Source organism: Engraulis encrasicolus, chromosome 10, assembly GCF_034702125.1.
Source record: "Engraulis encrasicolus isolate BLACKSEA-1 chromosome 10, IST_EnEncr_1.0, whole genome shotgun sequence".
Taxonomy (NCBI): Eukaryota; Metazoa; Chordata; class Actinopteri; order Clupeiformes; family Engraulidae; genus Engraulis; species Engraulis encrasicolus.
This window is the reverse complement of record NC_085866.1, coordinates 53,081,592-53,089,091: the sequence shown is the minus strand read 5'-3', so window position 1 is coordinate 53,089,091 and position 7,500 is coordinate 53,081,592. Positions and strand designations below refer to the sequence as shown.

Here is a 7,500-nt window from a genome sequence, read left to right as displayed (position 1 = left end):
ACCCCAACATTCCCATCGGACGGACCCTTGTAGATTGAGGACCCCCAGGTCCCCCTTAACCTCCACATTCTGTGAGTAGAATAGGGTCCCTAGATGAGACCTAAAACCTCCACACTGTCAGTAGTGGTGTCATCAACCCTGACCCCTATGGCAATCGTGGGGCTTGGATTCAAACAAGGCCCTGAGGTCAAAGGTCATCCGAAGGTCACAGAGGTCATTTATAGCTCTAGATGACACCGTAGCATTGCGGGGACTTACCAAATAGTTGCTGTGGTAATGGTTCACATCACACACACACACACACACACACACACACACACACACACACACACACACACACACACACACACACACACACACACAAACACACAAACACAAACACAAACACAAACACACACACACACACACACACGCATACAGATGTGTCTGATATCCAGTTTACATATGCAAGCTCATAAGTGAGTCCTGGATGATACAGGATCCACTGATGGCACTTCCTACAGCTCAATCATCCCAATGCATACAATCACTTGCTCTTTTGCTGCGTCATTTGCTTACAATTCATTTTTGTTTGTTTGTTTGATTTTCCTTGTTTACCAATGGGCCAATTTCAGGAGCAATCAATTAATCAGAACACACCTGAAATGTCCCTTTATTATAAATGTTCTTTTGCAGCGAGACCAACAGCCTGAATCATGCCAAAATGTTGATGTTACGATTATATCAGAAAATCATCTCATTATTAGAATATAATACCATCTTGTGATGTGATTAATTTGAATATGATTGCAATTGTATTATATTCAAAAATACCTCAATAATGTTATACCATTTTCCACTGTTCCCATATAATTCCAGAATGGTTTGAATGCAGTATAAAAGTTCTCCTCATGAAAAGCAGTTACTGTCTACGTCCACACTATATGTTAACAGGAGGTATGGGACGTGATTGTTTACAGAGAGCTGCTTGGAGGTAGTGCGGAAAAAGTCTTACTATCGTTGGATTTTGAGAGTGGAGGAGAGCTGATTGATGTTGTACAGGCCATATCGGCTGAGGTGGAGCACTCTTTGTCCTCGAAGGAAGATCAGGTTTCTACTTCTCGTACAGAAATTTGTTAAGTGTTATGCAGGCCTTGAGGTCTTGGTACTAGCCTCGGAGCTGAAGTTATCAGATGACTTGTGCTTGAAAGAAATGGCATAGCCTTGGACCTGGAGTTGCCTTTGTCACAGTTGTGCTTCACAAAGATTTGTCAGAGAGATTTGACTCTAGCTGAACTTAACTGGCCCGAAAGGAATTGTCTTGAGTCTTGTTTTTTTTTCTTATCTTTTTTTCTTTTCCTGTTTTTCATAGCCAGGTTCTGAACGCACATGAGCACCGATGCCTTCCGTCGGCAATCTCGGTCACAGGTCGGACATCTCATCAAATGATCTTTGACCTTTGTCAAGTAGACATGTCGCCTTGTCAAATAATGGCCTTCTCTAGTGCTGTGAAATTAGGGTGGGGGGTGGTGCCGGCTAGGTATGGGAGGAGAGGACAGGACAGAGAAGGGCTGTGGAAGTGATATGGATGCAGTGATCTGGGGCCTTCCTGGTTGCTTAGCTGCATATGGAGTGCCAGGATTACCTAGTTGGCTTTGCATACTGTATGCATCTAGAATTGAGACGAGTTCTCAATCCTCAGGACTGTATCGTGCAGTGCAGAGACTGTGGAGAGGAGGGGAATGGTGGTTGTTGTCATAGTTTGTTACCAGGGCGATTGGTGTGTAGCCATCTTTGCTTTGCAACCCATCCCATATACTGTGCCAGTGCCCGTGCCCTGAACTTTTCCTCACGTCCCCTTTTTTACGTCCCCGTTCTCATCACGGTTTGCCCAGAAAAGCCAAGTATTTTTCGCTTCGCATTGCGAAACAACTTTCCGGTTTATGAGCGTTTAGATCTGCGGCGTGAACACGCGGAGTGATCTGTAGTACACGGGACATTCCGTTTGTTTTGGGTTTTGATCAGATTTCTGTGTATCCCAAGTTGGTATATTTATTTCAGAATTTAGTTGTAAAAACACATATTTATTGCAACATCCAAAGCAATCAATCGTAAGTTCCGTCAGATCTGTTTTTCTCTTTTCCTTTTGTTCTGTTTCTCTCTTTTGATGTTTTGTTTTTGTTTGCATCTAAGGTGTCTTGTTTAATAGTGTCCAGGGACCAGTGAACATACTGTATATTGTTTTTGGTTCGTTTTCATATCATTGCCTTCCTGCCCCCGAGTGGACTTTTCACACAGTGTGACTATAACATGAGTGTTAATTAATACACATGGTGCATTCCCATTGCCAGCTGACACTGTTCTTTGCAGTGGCTGTGGTTTACAGGAACCGAGAAGGGTTCTATTCTGTATGATCTTAAGGAAACTAAAGGAAGCGAAGCACATGGGCTCTGCCTGAAACGTTCGTGGGCAAATAAACAACGAAAAAATTGAAGAATGCTGTCCTTCGCCTCCTTCAATTAATTATGTTTTATCAGGGATTCAGCACCCAGTTAAAACCTTAATTAATTATTAGTCAGTAGTGTGAACAGGTCTTCTGTTAGGAAACAAATCTCAATAATGTGAGGCGATTTAAAAACCAAAAAGAAATCTGATGAGTGCTTCTTTATACATTTATTTTTGAGATTTGAGTTCATTCATTGACAAAGTTAAGCACCTATTGTAGAGAATTAGACTGGTAGGTGTTGGACGCGCCTCCTGGTCCTGCTCTTTAGGAAAGCCATGAAGGGGGGCACATGCAGGGTGACGCATGGTTACTGACACATGGAGAGAGGAAGACAGATGTGAAGGGTTATTATTTGCTCTTCTCAGTTACGTAACTCAGCTTTTTTTTGCTTAACTCTTTAACTGGATCAGACTTTTCTGACCGCACACACCGCTCATGTCACAGGAGATGAAAGAGGGGAGTGTGCGTGCGTGTGTGCGTGCGTACGTCCGTGATTTCATCTTGGGGTCTCTCTCCCACTGACTTTGGCTGTGAACTGAAATCCAAGTGTACTGTTTCTCGGTTAAGTGGACTACATCAAAGGCTTACAGAGAGCAGTGTTGTAGCTCTATCTGTGTTCCAAAACTCAAGGCTGCAGCTGCTGCCATTTACTAAAGGTTACTGTGCATGAGATATGCTACATGCATTGTAAATGAGTAGCAGAAGGCACCAGTGAACGGGCTTTTTCAGAACCTTGGAGGTGGTTTGTGTTACAAGTATGGATGTTTGAATGGAAGACACATACACACACACGTACAGCGAACCTGGAGTGCACAATTCCACCGACACTAGATGTCATGGTTTTATTGTTACTGTTAGTGTTTATTTATTTCCGTTAATCAGTTTCACATGGCCAAGTTGTTTATGTATTTAAACCATCAGTGGAAGTGTAGTTAGTCACTTGTCTGATGCTCTGATATCAAACCAGTCTCTTAGTAGTGTTTCGCACCCTTTCATAAGCTCCTCTGGAGCGTATGTGTTCTTCTGAATCGGGCTGGCTTGCCACTCTGTCTGCTTGCATCCCTGAATTTGTTCTGTAGGTCAACTGATGTAAATGTCACTTGGGTCACTTTGAGCATTAGCAGCAGAGAGACTGGATAATACTCCTCGAATCTTTGTCAGCAGTGCTCTATTTTCCAGTCTATGTATGAATGAGGCAATAGTGGAACCAGGACACTTTAAAAAACCCAACGAAGACAGTTGAAGGCTCAACGTTGGTGTGTCGACCGTCTGTTTCCCTTTTCCAGCCTAACTTTTTAGAAAATCTAGCCCTCACGTACAATATCACAAGGTAGATAATGATACATTTCCATTTACCCTCATTTAGATGTCTATTTACAGCTATTGGTAGTCCTGAAAATTAGGGTGCTATTTGAACTGTTGTAGACTTAAAGGAACGCCACATATACACCCCTCTGACCAACGTGGAAATAAGAAATACTCTTTGACGAACACTTTGTATGATTGTTTTCACTTTGTCCGTTTCTCAGACCAGACCACTTGGGGTCACCCTCTCTCTGTCTTTGCCATATGAGATATTTGTGTTACCGTTTTCTTTTGGAATGACCAACCGATACAGGTGTAAATGTTTTTTTTTGTTCTGTTATATTTTTCTTTTGATTTGATTTGAAATACATGCCTTTCCACGTGTGTATATACATGTGAGATCTTCAGCCCAGTCTGAAGGCCTTAGGTGAGCACTGTATTTAAGTCTTACACACACGGCCATTATGCAGAGCCAAGTTACTTCACGCTGTGTAAAAAGAAAAAAAAGTGCTTTTTATTATTTGATTCTTTTTGTTTTGTTAAATAAAAAAAGTTATTGTGAATGTTATGCATAGAGATCTTCTAAATATGTATATAAAATAAATGCAGTATTTCATTGCTTTGGAGGGAAAATATGTATTTGTATACATATTTTGAATTTTCAATAAAATCTATATATTTTATCAGCTGTGGGTTTTATTTTGTGAAAATGTGTATGTAGACTTATTTAAAGGCCTGTTGAGTAAAACAGTAGCTGCAGTTCTCAGTAGTGTCCACCAAGGGGCAGCATAATGCCATAAATGACGATTGGCTGAGCGGTGAAAACGTGTTCACACACAATCATAAACCAAACTTTTAAACAAGCTTATTAGTATAGTTTGTACGCCTGCCGGCGGACCATGTTGTGGACACACAGAGGGAGACGACAGGGGGGAACAAAGGGGTAAGTTGCTCCGGGCCCAGAAGGAGGAGGGGGGCCTAGAATTGGGTCCTCATTGTATGATTATGTCGAGGAGCGTGGATGCTGCATTTTCTTAACTAAGGTGCTGTTTCCACGTAGCTGGATATTTTTATATGTGGATATTTTTTTCTCCTATTTGCATTGGTTTGGGCCTTCCGTTTCCACGTAGCAGATATTTAAAATCCAGGTATAAAAAGCAGGAGAATAAAATATCCCGTTTAGGGGGCTGAAACGCATTTGTTATAATGGAGGATTTATTTTTATCCACATGTTGCATTTACACCTAAACAGGAGAAAAAAATACCCTGCTAAAAAAATATCCTGCTACGTGGAAACGGCACCTAAATGACACCCATGAGCTACAGTATCTATTAGGAGGTTTACCACTTCCTGTAGGTTGACTTAGCCAGGTTTACACCAAAGAAACTCGACACAGAAGAACAATCTCTCGGGGGGAAATGCATTGGCCCCGGTGTAGTACGGGGCCGTTGCCTGAGGACACGAGTGGATGGAAAATTAACTCCCTTGCGCATGGTCATTGGTCAGTGGGTGCAATGGATACAATTTCCGTACTCCCTTGCGCATGGTCAGTGGGGGCAACACCATGATGGATAATTTGTGGCCAAATTAACTGCAGCTGTTGGTCAGCAGTAATTGCTGGGGGTAATTAAGGACAGCTGATAAACATTCATGCTGTCCTATGACCTGTTCCACACTCCGACCCTCGCGGAAGTGGCATTGCATGCTTCCCTGATGCTTCCAATACTGACCGTAGAAGAAGAATACAATTTCCGTACTCCCCTCGCCATCATTTCGTACTACGCTGTTATGACGTGAGTAAGCCCTCCTATCTATCTATCTCTCCTTGGTTTACACCTCAACCAGCCACTTGGAATAGCCCTCAGGGCCCTCTCTACTCGGTGGCAATGCAACCAACCTGCTGAGAATGTATAGGGTGCTGTTGGTGTACACACACACACACACACACACACACACACACACACACACACACACACACACACACACACACACACACACACACACACACACACACACACACACACACACACACACACACACACACACCACATTAGGTGACTGGAGATCATGCTCACTTGTCTCGTCTGTGCCCGCTACTCTGTGCCCGTCTAGCTAGCCTACATGCTGAATGCAACACTATCCACACGCCTTTCAAATGTCACACTTTTACTGTGTCTTTTTAATTAAGTCGCACACACACACACACACAAACACACACACACACACACACACACACACACACACACACACACACACACACACACACACACACCCGTTGCCATAATGCTTGGTGGTGGAGATTGTGCTCGCTCCTGTGTCCACTCTGTAGCTCCCAAGGATGTCTGGGCTGCTGTGGTGCCATGGGACAATGAAATTCTAGGTTGTTTCGTCCGGAGGCGATATTACGTGCCTACGTCACAATAGTGTTGTTACAGACAACGTTTGATTCATCGCCATGACAACCGTCCATACCGTCCCTAATCTTAACCCTAAACCTAACCTTAACCCTAAACCTAACCCTAACCTTAGCCCTAAACCTAACCTTAACCCTAAACCTTACCCTAAACCTAACCCTTAATCGCTTGTTTGAAACTAGTGAGTCCCAATGCAGTGCCCACTGCAGTTCAGCAACGAGGACGCGCATCATTAGTGACGTAGGCACGTCCGGACGAAGCACCCTAGTTTTTATGTGCCATTGTCACACACACAAGAACAAGAACACGCACTACCAGTACTACCCACCTTTATGACATGCTACGCATAATGTATTTTATCAATAAAGTTGTGCATGTGGGCACACACACACACACACACACATACACACACACACATAGAGCTTGAAAGTGACGTCACTTCCCCCGATTTCATGGGACCTCAACGGCTTTTTTAACCGAACATCTTAGCATGTAATCTAATGGCGGTATTAAAATTTCGATCCCCTTCGAGTTGTCCCACGAGCTCCATAGTTGTTTCTGATTTTTTTTTTTTAATTTTTCTTACGAACCCCCAAACTTTTTAGAAAGCTGTGTTTCTTCACATTTTCCATGCAGACGGCCTCGGAACAAAACATTGATAGGCTTCTGCCTGAATAATCTTTATCTAGCCTCTTAAACAGCATATTTGGAGCCCAGCGCATATAATGACTGAGATCAGAAGATATTTACTCAATACCATGTTGTTAGTTTCACGGGACCTAAGCTGACCATCTAAGGGCCGGGACTTTCAAGCTCTATTGAGACATCCTGCCATAATGCTAAGGAGGGGATTGCACCCACTTCTCTTCTCTGTGCTATCCAGCCTCCCATGGATGTCTGAGGTGCTGTGATGCCATTGCCATGCACACTAGAATACAGTATACTGTATGTGCGCACTACCCACTTCATACACTTATTTTGCTGTATCTCATCAATGACATCTTCCAGATACACACACACACCCTCCTCTCTCGCCAGCCTCCCAAGGATGCATAGCCGGGGTACAGCGGGATCATGTGGTTGCCACACACACTAGCCTACACTGTACATTCATAGAATTGTCCAAAATAAAAGTTAAAGGTGCACTGTGTACAGTAAGATTGTGGCCAGAATAGGTATTGCAACTATGCTTCTCATTGAAAGTGTGCTGCCTATTGCCAAATTTGATCTTTTCATGAATACTAAGTAATAAACTAGTATTAGTATGACCAAAATACAGTAAGTTTTGCAGCCAA

At 43.0% G+C, this 7,500-nt stretch overlaps 1 protein-coding gene across 1 annotated transcript in view; it reads left to right on the top strand.

The window, feature by feature from the left end:
• The window catches only part of LOC134457344 (voltage-gated purine nucleotide uniporter SLC17A9-like), a 31,804-nt gene extending 27,331 nt beyond the window's left edge, over positions 1-4,473 (top strand). The window contains exon 13 of the mRNA XM_063209316.1: positions 1-4,473. This exon is cut by the window's left edge and continues 691 nt beyond it. The gene's annotated coding sequence lies outside the window, so the exon portion shown is untranslated.
• Positions 4,474-7,500: the final 3,027 nt, after the last annotated feature.